We start from the raw sequence: 13993 nt of genomic DNA, 5'->3' as shown, positions 1-13993 counted from the left end.
CTAGTGGTGTGGGGGCTGTACTTTAGCAAAGTGGGTGGGGTTATATCCTGCCTGTTTGGCCCTGTCCGGGGGTATCATCGGATGGGGCCACAGTGTCTCCTGACCCCTCCTGTCTCAGCCTCCAGTATTTATGCTGCAGTAATTTATGTGTCGGGGGGCTAGGGTCAGTCTGTTATATCTGGAGTACTTCTCCTGTCTTATCCAGTGTCCTGTGTGAATTTAAGTATGCTCTCTCTAATCTCTCTCTCTCTCGGAGGAGGACCTGAGCCCTAGGACCATGCCTCAGGACTACCTGGCATGATGACACATTGCTGTCCCCAGTCCACCTGGCCGTGCTGCTGCTCCAGTTTCAACTGTTCTGCCTGCGGCTATGGAACCCTGACCTGTTCACCGGACATGCTACCTGTCCCAGACCTGCTGTTTTCAACTCTCTAGAGACAGCAGGAGCGGTAGAGATACTCTTAATGGTCGGCTATGAAAAGTCAACTGACATTTACTCCTGAGGTGCTGACTTGCTGCACCCTCGACAATTAATGTGATTATTATTATTTGACCAAAATGGTCATTTATGAACATTTGAACATCTTGGCCATGTTCTGTTATAATCTCCACCCGGCACAGCCAGAAGAGGACTGGCCACACCTCATAGCCTGGTTCCTCTCTAGGTTTCTTCCTAGGTTTTGGCCTTTCTAGGGAGTTTTTCCTAGCCACCGTGCTTCTAAACCTGCATTGCTTGCTGTTTGGGGTTTTAGGCTGGGTTTCTGTACAGCACTTTGAGATATCAGCTGATGTAAGAAGGGCTATATAAATACATTTGATTTGATTTGATTTGCCAGTGAGCAATCATTTTAGGCAGGTAGCCTAGGACAATAAAAACTTTAAATGTGTACTGTATGACAGAGTCATAAACCGTTTAAGCAATGTGAAAGAGGATGGCATTGGCAATTCTCTACAAATAGGTTGAGTCAACATGTTTTTTCTACTTGCAAGCACGCACACAAGTGCATACACACACATACAGAAATCAGTACCATGGACACCGACATCATATTTAGCTGACATTTATTGGACTAAATCGTTTTTGACATGTTTTTTGTTGTCATTGTATCAGACTATGCATAGGTGATTACATTATGTTAACATTTTGAAGTTGAAATGATGCTGGATTAGTGGAGGCAGCTCTTGTTTTCTTTGCGACTTGTGATAACTCTCCATTGTTATAAATCAATAGTGATTTAGTAGTCTAAAAATGTTGGAAACATTAACTTTCTTGATCATGCTGTAGGTCATGTAACGGTTTATTACATGCAAAATGTTCTGTGGACTTCACCAGACAGATGTTGCTCTCCGGATTTGTGATGAAACAAAGGTGTGGTTGAATTTATTCTGCCACTGTGTCTTCTTATTGTCTCAGCCTTAAGCCTATATATCATGGTGTCAAGGCATATCATTGGACTAACAGGTTATAGAGCAAACAATGCAAATACCACAACACATAGGTTGTAATATGAATGGCTTCCCCAGGGATTTTACCCACACACTGCTACTGAGTAAAGTGCATATTTTGCATTTGTGAAATTATTTTGATGTGACATGAAAGTAAAGGGCTTTACGTTTCTAGAACCGTATCGCAATTGAGAATCGATTTAGACCAGTCTGCCTCTGAAAAGACCACAGAAGTTCCTTGGACATTAAGGAGTAACTGTAGGCTCCATAAGAGTACATCTTGGGCTAACCTCTACCTAACCCAATAATGGACTAAAGTAGCCTAACGTTAATAATCCTTATAGTAGAAGGATCTTACATGCTTGTCCTGCCTATCCTATCTCCTCAACAGTTTTTAGGAGCATATACCCGCATGGGTGATTGAAAGATGAACTGAGTTCCACACTCCAGTCGAGTTGGTGGTGGTAATGCACCTTAAAACCTCTTAAGGATTGAACCCTTTTTTAAAATTGTCACCTGAAATGACATACCCAAATCTAACCTCCTGTAGCTCAGGCCCTGAAGCAACGATATGCATATTCTTGGTACCATTTGAAAGGAAACACTTTGAAGTTTGTGGAAATGTGAAAGGAATGTAGGAGAATATAACACATTAGATCTGGTAAAAGATAATACAAAGAAAAAAAAACGTTATTTTGTCTTTTGTATTTGGGAACTGCACCCCTTGATTTGGCATCGTTTTTTGGCTTGCTCCTCAAGAAATACTGGTGGCCATGACAGAAGCCAAATGTGAGTTGGCTTGGGGGTGTGTTTTGTTGTGGGCATTTTCTTGGGTGTGTCCTTGCCACCACAGACACACCCTCTCAATTACAACTAGCCACCTGCAGGTTGAGTTCAATAACAGTCAGGACTCCATCACATTTTCTTGAAAGTATCCAAGTGCTGCCAACTTTGAAAGCTCATGCCCCTCATCCTGTGTGATATAGAGTCATGAAGTTTGGTACATAGGTCCCTGTCCTCACAAGGAACACATTTGCCTCAAGAACTCACAAGGTCTGCCATGATGGATTTTCCAGCAATTAGAGCTTTGTAAAAATACTTAAAAACGCTACTCCTCTGGCACCAAATGACCGATCTTCATAGAACTTCATATAGAGCATCTATGATCAAGTTTTCTAAACACACTATAATCCTTACTAGTATGTCAAACAACATGGCTGCAACTGATGAATAAACATTGACGTGGGCATGGTCTGTCACATACATGCATTTAAAACAGTCATGGATATTTCTATTGTAACAAAACTTGATATACATGTTCCAAACACTGTGAATACTCTACACTCAAGCACATTCATATCAACTACATAGTGGCGCTATAATGGGCACATTTTTATATATCTTGATCTATTTGACTTAGAGTGATGCAATTTGTCACACGTGCGTGAAGCTAACTTGAGTCAAGCTAACTTGTAAAATATGGTTGAGTTTGGCTACATTGTGACGCTGTTGGACAGGAAATGTCACATTCTGACCTTTATTTCCTTTGTTTTGTCATTATTTAGTACAGTCAGGGCGTGAGTTGGTGTGGGCAGTCTATGTTTGTTTTTCTATGATTTGGGTATTTCTATGTTTCGGCCTAGTATGGTTCTCAATCAGAGGCAGGTGTCATTAGTTGTCTCTGATTGAGAATCATACTTAGGTAGCCTGGGTTTCACTGTGTGTTTGTGGGTGATTGTTCCTGTCTCTGTGTTTGCACCAGATAGGGCTGTTTAGGGTTTCTTACGTTTATTGTTTTGTTAGTCTATTAATGTATAGTTTTCTTTATTAAATTACCATGAATAGAAACCACGCTGCATTTTGGTCCTCCTCTCCTTCACCACAAGAAAACCGTTACAGGAAAAACCATTCATGCAAGCTCATTGGCTCACAGCAGCCATATTGTTTCAGCTAGAATCTTGGAAAATAGCATGTTTAAAGATGTCGATTCATAGATGCTGTATACCACATTTTGTTCCAATCGGCCCAGCGGTTTTGGAGAAGCTGACGTTTGAAGTAGTTAATCATCATTGAAATGGTCCAACATACATCAAACGCATATTATATTACATTTACATTTACATTTAAGTCATTTAGCAGACGCTCTTATCCAGAGCATCAACAGTTTGAGTTCTGATGTATCTTTTTGATGTTGAGTTCTGAGATTTGGCAGGCGTGGTAAACAGTACAGAAGTAGCTCATCCTAGACCAATGTGTCCAATTTGTCCTGATCGTGGCACAGTGGGCACACAGCTGAACCCAGCAGTTTGCAGCTTCAATTATTATTATTATACCAGTTCTTGCGAAGAAAATTAACATGCAAATTCCTGTGAGATGGTAAGGCCGTGGAGGGTGGAACTTGACATGATGGTAAAGGCCGAAAGTCCACACCCTCTCATGCAATGCCATGCCAATTAGCCAAAAGGTGGCGCAATAAAAGATGATCAAAATGGCAAACTTTGAAAGATCTCAACCCATATGACCTAAAGTCCTGAAATTCAGCGCATAGGTCCCTCTTCTCACAAGGAATACATTTGCCTAATGGACCCAGGTCTGTCATATTGGATTTTCCACCATTTAGAATTTTGTGAATAACACTTAATTAAGGATTCGCTTAAAATGACATACCCAAATCTAACTGTCTGTAGCTCAGGACCTGAAGCAAGGATATACCCATTCTTGATACCATTTGAAAGGAAACACTTTGAAGTTTGTGGAAACGTCAAATGAATGTAGGATAATATAACACATTAGATCTGGTAAAAGGTCATACAAAGAAAAAACTATCCATTTATAAAAACAAATTGTACCATCATCTTTGAAATGCAAGAGAACGGCCCTAATGTATTGTTCCAGCCCAGGCACAATTTAGATGTTGGCCACTAGAGGGCAGCAGTGTATGTGCAAAGTTTTAGACTGATCCAATGAACCATTGCATTTCTGTTCAAAATTTAGTATCAAGACTGCCCAAATGTGCCTAATTGGTTAATTAATACATTTTCAAGTTCATAACTATGCACTCTCATCGTATTATTTCACTGCAATAGCTACTGTAAGTTGGACAGTGCAGTTAGATTAACAATAATTTAAGCTTTTTGCCAATATCAGATATGTCTATGTCCTGGAAAATGTTCTTGTTACTTACAACCTCATGCTAATCGCATTAGCCTATGTTAGCTCAAACGTCCCGCAGGGGACCCACCGATCCTGTAGAGGTTTTAAATGACATCTCCGGAACCACTGGGCCAATCCGGATGAGCATTGACATATGGCATCTATGGTCCAAGGTCTCTCAATATAATATCTTCCAGACTAGTATGTCAAACAACATGGCTGCTACTGACCAATAAACATTCATGTGGGCATGGTCTGGTACATTAATGCATATAAATCAGACACAGATATTTGTATTGTAACCAAACTTGGTACAGATGTTCCAACACTGTAAAGGCTCAACATATTTAAGCATATTTCGAGAACATGGTTATATCTCTTGATCTGTATGACTCAGAGTGATTTGGCTCACATGCTAAGAGATATGACTCTAGCTAATCTGTAAAATATGGTTAAGTTTGGCTGCATGGGGGCGTTGTTGGATAGGAAAAATCATTCCATTTGCATGTTGTGGCCATATTGCTTGAGCAAGAGTCTTGGAAAATGTAGTGCCGATAGGTCCTGGAGAAGAAGATATTTAAAGCAGTCAACGTTATAACATGTTTTCCAAAATACGCATATTGCATGATCTGTTTAATTTTGAGTTGTGATATTTGGCAAACTTGGTAAGGAGTACAGAAGTAGCTCCTCCTAGGGCGATGTGTCCAATTTGTCCTGATGGTGATACAGTGGGCCCACAGCTTGAACCCCAACATTGCTGCTGGCAGCTATATTTACTATTGTTCCTGTTCTTCAATCATGGAAAATTAACATGCAAATTCCTCTGAGATGGTAACGTTTAAGAGGATGTAACTAGGCATGATGTTAAATACCCAAATACCCATGCCATGCAAATTAGCCACATGGTGGTGATATTACAATCAATTGTAAATGCAAACTCACCCTGCGTGACCTAGAGTCATGAAATTCGGTACATAGGTCTAGGCTTCACATGAAAAATATTTGCCTAAGGGACTTTAAAGTCTGCCATGATGGAGTTTCAAACATTTTTAATTTTGTGAAAAACACTTAAAACGCTACTCCTCTGGCACTGAATGACCGATCTGCAGGAAACTTGATATATAGCATCTATGGACCAAGGCAACATTTTCCAGGCTGGCTTCTCCAACAATATGGCAGCTATTGACCAATAAACATTTGCATGGGTGTAGTCTGGCACACAAATGCATGTAAATCAGACACGTTTATTCAAATCATAACAGAACTTGATGTACATGTTCAAAACACTGTACTACATAAAGCCATGACTACATGGAATCTATTCCACATCAAGTAACTCATGCAAGCAATAAAATTAGGGAACAAAAACTGAGAAAAATACACCTTAATGTAACAGCGGGGACTGTGAAGCAACACAAACATAGGTACAGACATATGCATACAAACACACGATAACATACGCACTATGCATACACGTACACATGGTTTGTGTTGTAGATATGTGGTAGTAGAATAGGGGCCTGAGGGCACACAACTAATGTGTTGGGGGAGATGTCGCAGGAATACTATCCACCGTTCCTGGGATTCATCATTATGCATAACTGGCACTCATCATTACGTGCACCTGTTAATCATTATGTTTCACACCTGGTCTTCATTACCTTCATCATTTCCTCCCCTTTATACAGTTGAAGTCGGAAGTTTACATACACCTTAGCCAAATACATTTAAACTCAGTTTTTCCCAATTCATGACATTCAATCCTAGGAAAAATGCCCTGTCTTAGTTCAGTTAGGATCACCACTTTATTTTAAGAATGTGAAATGTCAGAATAATAGTAGAGAGAATGATTTCTTTCAGATTTGATTTCTTTCATCACATTCCCAGTGGGTCAGAAGTTTACATACACTCAATTAGTATTTGCTAGCATTGCCTTTAAATTGTTTAACTTGGGTCAAACATTTCGGGTAGCCTTCCACAAGCTTCCCAAAATACATTGTGTGATTTTTGGCCCATTCCTCCTGACAGAGCTGGTGTAACTGAGTCAGGTTTGTAGGCCTCCTTGCTCGCACATGATTTATCAGTACTGCCCACAAATTTTGTATAGGATTGAGGTCAGGGCTTTGTGATGGACACTCCAATACCTTGACTTTGTTGTCCTTAAACCATTTTGCCACAACTTTGGAAGTATGCTTGGGGTCATTGTCCATTTGGAAGACTCATTTGCGACCAAGCTTTAACTTCCTGACTGATGTCTTGAGATGTTGCTTCAATATATCCACTATAATTTTCCTACCTCATGCTGCCATCTATTTTGTGAAGTCCACCAGTCCCTCCTGCAGCAAAGCACCCCCACAACATGATGCTGCCACCCCCGTGCTTCACGAGTTGGGATGGTGTTCTTCGGCTTGCAAGCATCCCCTTTTATCCTCCAAACATAACGATGGTCATTATGGCCAAACAGTTCTATTTTTGTTTCATCAGACCAGAGGACATTTCTCCAAAAAGTACAATCTTTGTCCCCATGTGCAGCTGCAAACCACAGTCTGGCTTTTTTATGGGGGTTTTGGAGCAGTGGCTTCTTCCTTGCTGAGCGGCCTTTCAGGTTATGTTGATATAGGACTGTTTCCTCCAGCATCTTCACAAGGTCCTTTGCAGTTGTTCTGGGATTAATTTGCACTTTTCGTACCAAAGTATGTTCATCTCTCCGCTTCCTAAGCGGTATGAAGGAGGAAACTTTGTAACATTGCAAAAATCAGAAACCTTCTGTCCAAAAATGATGCAGAAAAGTTAATCCATGCTTTTGTCACTTCTAGATTAGACTACTGCATTGCCCTACTTTCCGGTTACCCGGATAAAGCACTAAATAAACTTCAGTTAGTGCTAAACATGGCTGCTAGAATCTTGACTAGAACCAAAAAATGTGATCATATTACTCCAGTGCTAGCCTCTCTACACTGGCTTCCTGTTAAGGCTAGGGTGATTTCAAAGTTTTACTGCTAACCTACAAAGCATTACATGGGCATGCTCCTACCTGTCTGTCAGATTTGGTCCTGCTGTACATACCTACACATACACTACGGTGTCACGATCGTCATAATAACTGGACCAAAGCACAGCGTGATCTGGGTTTCACATCTTCTATTGCTATGTGAAACTCAAAGCAAAACAATAAACGAAACGTGACGAAAATGCAGTGCTCACATGAACTACACAAAAACATGATCCCACAAAGCACAAAGGGGAAATGGCTTCCTAAATATGACCTCCAATCAGAGACAATGATAAACAGCTGCCTCTGATTGGGAACTATACCAGGCCAACATAGAAATATAATTACCTAGATGACCCACCCTAGTCACAACCCGACCTAACCAACATAGAGAATAAAAAGCTCTCTATGGTCAGGGTGTGACAGTCAGGGTGTGACCCCCCAAAGGTGCGGACTCCGACCGCAAAACCTGACTCAATAGGGGAGGGTCCGGTGGGCATCTACCGTCGGGGGCGGCTCCGGTGCAGGGCGAAGTACCCACTCTGCTCGCGAATACCTCATCTTCAATGGCGGCTCTGGTGTGGGGATCGTCGCCAGGGGCTCCGGACCATGGATTGTCGCCAGAGGCACCGGCCCATGGATCGTCGCTGGAGGCACCGGAACGTGGATCGTCGCCGGGGACTCCGAATCGTAGATCGTTGCCGGGGACTCTGAACCGTCGATCGTCGCCGGGGACTCCGGACTGTAGATCGTCGCCGGGGACTCCGGACTGTAGATCGTCGCCGGAGGCTCCGGACCGGGAACCTTCGCCGGAGGCTCTGGACCGCAGACCGTCGCCGGAGGCTCCGGACCGGGAACCTTCGCTGGACTGGAGGCTCCGGACCACCGACCGTCTCTGGAGGTTCCGGACCCGTGGACAGTCTCAGGAGGTTCCGGACCGTGGACCGTCTCAGGAGGTTCCGGACTGTGGACCATCGTTGGAGGTTCCGGACTGTGAAATGTCGCCGGAAGCTCCGGACTGGGAACTGTCGCCGGGAGCTCTGGGCTGGGAACTGTCGCAGGAAGCTGTGGACTTTCAATTGTCCTGGGGCACAGTAATTCACTTAATTTACTGCCAATGTGCGGCTGCCTGCTGGAATAATGCAGTAGCCAATTGATTTTGTGGGAATGCTCACAGCACATCAATTGTTTTTGCTGCTGGTGTTATGTTAAACTATGCTGGGTTTCATAACATGGGGAGTTATACTATTCCCAGAATAGTATTGGCCTGATAGGAGCATTTATATGACACTATAGAGGCCTACATGACCTTTCAATGTGTGCCGTCCCAATGTAGGCTATCTGCCACTGTTCTCTGACGTTGATATCCTATCTGAGCCATGTTCAAGAGGAACAACAATAATGCCACCTACTGGCCTTACTAACACCATTACAGCAACTTGATAGTAAATAGTCTCCCATGAGAGTAAACAACCAAGCCAGGCCATATTGCTAGAGACGAAGAGAAGTACAGGCTATTGATTCCATAACAAATCATTAGCAATAAAAATATACTCAATTAAATCTATTTGCATTTTTTTTCCTGGTTATTTGAATTTGCAGGATTTGGTTACAAAAGCAACAAAAGTTTGGATTTTACAGTCATAATGATTCATTTTCACAGTCGCCCTTACTCCTAGTTTGATTTGGTAGGCCTACAGCTCAGTCAATTTCAAGGCATATCAAGCATAATCCATAAACATTTCAGATGTACAGTACCAGTCAAAAGTTTGGACACACCTACTCATTCCAGGGGTTTTCTTTATTTTTACTATGTTCTACATTGTAGAATAATAGTGAAGACATCAAAACAATGAAATAACACATTTGGAATCATGTAGTAACCAAAAAAAGTGTTAAACAAATCAAAATATATTTTATATTTGAGATTCTTCAAAGTAGCTACCCTTCACCTTAATGACAGCTTTGCACACTCTTGGCATTCTCTCAACCCGCGTCAACATTTACATTTACATTTAAGTCATTTAGCAGACGCTCTTATCCAGAGCGACTTACAAATTGGTGCGTTCACCTTAAGACATCCAGTGGAACAGCCACTTTACAATAGTGCATCTAAATCTTTTAAGGGGGGTGAGAAGGATTACTTTATCCTATCCTAGGTATTCCTGAAAGAGGTGGGGTTTCAGGTGTCTCCGGAAGGTGGTGATTGACTCCGCTGTCCTGGCGTCGTGAGGGAGTTTGTTCCACCATTGGGGGCCAGAGCAGCGAACAGTTTTGACTGGGCTGCGCGGAACTGTACTTCCTCAGTGGTAGGGAGGCGAGCAGGCCAGAGGTGGATGAACGCAGTGCCCTTGTTTGGGTGTAGGGCCTGATCAGAGCCTGGAGGTACTGAGGTGCCGTTCCCCTCACAGCTCCGTAGGCAAGCACCATGGTCTTGTAGCGGATGCGAGCTTCAACTGGAAGCCAGTGGAGAGAGCGGAGGAGCGGGGTGACGTGAGAGAACTTGGGAAGGTTGAACACCAGACGGGCTGCGGCGTTCTGGATGAGTTGTAGGGTTTAATGGCACAGGCAGGGAGCCCAGCCAACAGCGAGTTGCAGTAATCCAGACGGGAGATGACAAGTGCCTGGATTAGGACCTGCGCTGCTTCCTGTGTGAGACAGGGTCGTACTCTGCGGATGTTGTAGAGCATGAACCTACAAGAACGGGCCACCGCCTTGATGTTAGTTGAGAACGACAGGGTGTTGTCCAGGATCACGCCAAGGTTCTTAGCGCTCTGGGAGGAGGACACAATGGAGTTGTCAACCGTGATGGCGAGATCATGGAACGGGCAGTCCTTCCCCGGGAGGAAGAGCAGCTCCGTCTTGCCGAGGTTCAGCTTGAGGTGGTGATCCGTCATCCACACTGATATGTCTGCCAGACATGCAGAGATGCGATTCGCCACCTGGTCATCAGAAGGGGGAAAGGAGAAGATTAATTGTGTGTCGTCTGCATAGCAATGATAGGAGAGACCATGTGAGGTTATGACAGAGCCAAGTGACTTGGTGTATAGCGAGAATAGGAGAGGGCCTAGAACAGAGCCCTGGGGGACGCCAGTGGTGAGAGCGCGTGGTGAGGAGACAGATTCTCGCCACGCCACCTGGTAGGAGCGACCTGTCAGGTAGGACGCAATCCAAGCGTGGGCCGCGCCGGAGATGCCCAACTCGGAGAGGGTGGAGAGGAGGATCTGATGGTTCACAGTATCGAAGGCAGCCGATAGGTCTAGAAGGATGAGAGCAGAGGAGAGAGAGTTAGCTTTAGCAGTGCGGAGGGCCTCCGTGATACAGAGAAGAGCAGTCTCAGTTGAATGACTAGTCTTGAAACCTGACTGATTTGGATCAAGAAGGTCATTCTGAGAGAGATAGCGGGATAGCTGGCCAGGGACGGCACGTTCAAGAGTTTTGGAGAGAAAAGAAAGAAGGGATACTGGTCTGTAGTTGTTGACATCGGAGGGATCGAGTGTAGGTTTTTTCAGAAGGGGTGCAACTCTCACTCTCTTGAAGACAGAAGGGACGTAGCCAGCGGTCAGGGATGAGTTGATGAGCGAGGTGAGGTAAGGGAGAAGGTCTCCGGAAATGGTCTGGAGAAGAGAGGAGGGAATAGGGTCAAGCGGGCAGGTTGTTGGGCGGCCGGCCGTCACAAGACGCGAGATTTCATCTGGAGAGAGAGGGGAGAAAGAGGTCAGAGCACAGGGTAGGGCAGTGTGAGCAGAACCAGCGGTGTCGTTTGACTTAGCAAACGAGGATCGGATGTCGTCGACCTTCTTTTCAAAATGGTTGACGAAGTCATCTGCAGAGAGGGAGGGGGGGGGGGAGGAGGATTCAGGAGGGAGGAGAAGGTGGCAAAGAGCTTCCTAGGGTTAGAGGCAGATGCTTGGACTTTAGAGTGGTAGAAAGTGGCTTTAGCAGCAGAGACAGAAGAGGAAAATGTAGAGAGGAGGGAGTGAAAGGATGCCAGGTCCGCAGGGAGGCGAGTTTTCCTCCATTTCCGCTCGGCTGCCCGGAGCCCTGTTCTGTGAGCTCGCAATGAGTCGTCGAGCCACGGAGCAGGAGGGAAGGACCGAGCCGGCCTGGAGGATAGGGGACATAGAGAATCAAGGGATGCAGAAAGGGAGGAGAGGAGGGTTGAGGAGGCAGAATCAGGAGATAGGTTGGAGAAGGTTTGAGCAGAGGGAAGAGATGATAGGATGGAAGAGGAGAGAGTAGCGGGGGAGAGAGCGAAGATTGGGACGGCGCGATACCATCCGAGCAGGGGCAGTGTGGGAAGTGTTGGATGAGAGCAAGAGGGAAAAGGATACAAGGTAGTGGTCGGAGACTTGGAGGGGAGTTGCAGTGAGGTTAGTGGAAGAACAGCATCTAGTAAAGATGAGGTCGAGCGTATTGCCTGTCTTGTGAGTAAAGGGGGAAGGTGAGAGGGTGAGGTCAAAAGAGGAGAGGAGTGGAAAGAAGGAGGCAGAGAGGAATGAGTCAAAGGTAGACGTGGGGAGGTTAAAGTCACCCAGAACTGTGAGAGGTGAGCCGTCCTCAGGAAAGGAGCTTATCAAGGCATCAAGCTCATTGATGAACTCTCCGAGGGAACCTGGAGGGCGATAAATGATAAGGATGTTAAGCTTGAAAGGGCTGGTAACTGTGACATAATGGAATTCAAAGGAGGCGATAGACAGATGGGTAAGGGGAGAAAGAGAGAATGACCACTTGGGAGAGATGAGGATCCCGGTGCCACCACCCCGCTGACCAGAAGCTCTCGGGGTGTGCGAGAACACGTGGGCGGACGAAGAGAGAGCAGTAGGAGTAGCAGTGTTATCTGTGGTGATCCATGTTTCCGTCAGTGCCAAGAAGTCGAGGGACTGGAGGGAGGCATAGGCTGAGATGAACTCTGCCTTGTTGGCCGCAGATCGGCAGTTCCAGAGGCTACCGGAGACCTGGAACTCCACGTGGGTCGTGCGCGCTGGGACCACCAGATTAGAGTGGCCGCGGCCACGCGGTGTGGAGCGTTTGTATGGTCTGTGCAGAGAGGAGAGAACAGGGATAGACAGACACATAGTTGACAGGCTACAGAAGAGGCTACGCTAATGCAAAGGAGATTGGAATGACAAGTGGACTACACGTCTCGAATGTTCAGAAAGTTAAGCTTACGTAGCAGGAATCTTATTGACTAAAATAATTCAAATGATACAGTACTGCTGAAGTAGGCTAGCTGGCAGTGGCTGCGTTGTTGTTGTTCTATCTCTCTATAGTGCTGTTTCTTGTATTATGGTCTCTTGTTTCTTTAGAGGTTTCACTTTGTTGTCCTTTTTCTTTTCCTTTTTCTTCTGTCCTTATTTTGTCTTCCTTTCTTCTGTTAACTAGATATTTTTTGTTGTTATTCTTTGTAAGCTAGCTAGCTTCTTCCAGGAGAGTCCCTAGCAACTGCTTAGCAACAAGTAAACAATTCAGCTAGCAATTCAGCTAGCTAAGATAACTGTACAATTTTATGAAAAATAGTTACTTCTTCAAAAGCCTGTCTTTTTGTTTGTTCCTTGTTTTGTCTTCTATTGAGTCTTGCAGTTTTCTCTTGATTTTTTCGATGTACTTCACTCTAAAAAAACATTTAAATCTCAATATATACAGGAGCTCATTTTTCAGCAGCTGCTCAATTTGGAACTCCGGAACACAGTCAAGAGGTAGTTACCTGGAATGCATTTCAATTAACAGGTGTGCCTAAAAGTTTATTTGTGGAATTTCTTCTGAGCCAGTCGGTTGTGTTAGGACAAGGTAGGGTTGGTACTGTATACAGAAGATAGCCCTATTTGGTAAAAGACCAAGTCTATATTAAGGCAAGAACAGCTCAAATAAGCAAAGAGAAACAACAGTCAATCATTACTTATTAAGACATGAAGGTCAGTTAATCCGGAAAATGTCAAGAACTTTGAAAAGTACTTCAAGTGCAGTCTCAAAAACCATCAAGCGCTATGATGAAACTGGCTCTCACGAGGACAATCACAGGAAAGGAAGACCCAGTTACCTCTGCAGCATTGGAAATATTCATTAGAGTTACCAGCCTCAGAAATTGCAGCTCAAATAAATGCTTCACAGAGTTCAAATAACAGACACATCTCAACATCAACTATTCAGAGGAGACTGTGTGAATCAGGCCTTCATGGGCGATTTGCTGCAAAGAAAACACTACTGAAGGACACCAATAAGAACAAGAGACTTTCTTGGGTCAAGAAACACGAGCAATGGACATTACACCGGTGGAAATCTGTCGTTTCGTCTGATGAGTCCAAATTTGAGGTTTTTGGTTCCAACCGCCTTGTTTTTGTGAGACGCGGAGTAGGTGAGCGGATGATCTCTGCATGTGTGGTTCCCAACGTGAAGCATGGA

The sequence above is a fragment of the Oncorhynchus nerka genome, linkage group LG28 (genome assembly GCF_034236695.1).
Source record: "Oncorhynchus nerka isolate Pitt River linkage group LG28, Oner_Uvic_2.0, whole genome shotgun sequence".
NCBI lineage: Eukaryota > Metazoa > Chordata > Actinopteri > Salmoniformes > Salmonidae > Oncorhynchus > Oncorhynchus nerka.
This window is presented reverse-complemented; position numbering follows the sequence as displayed.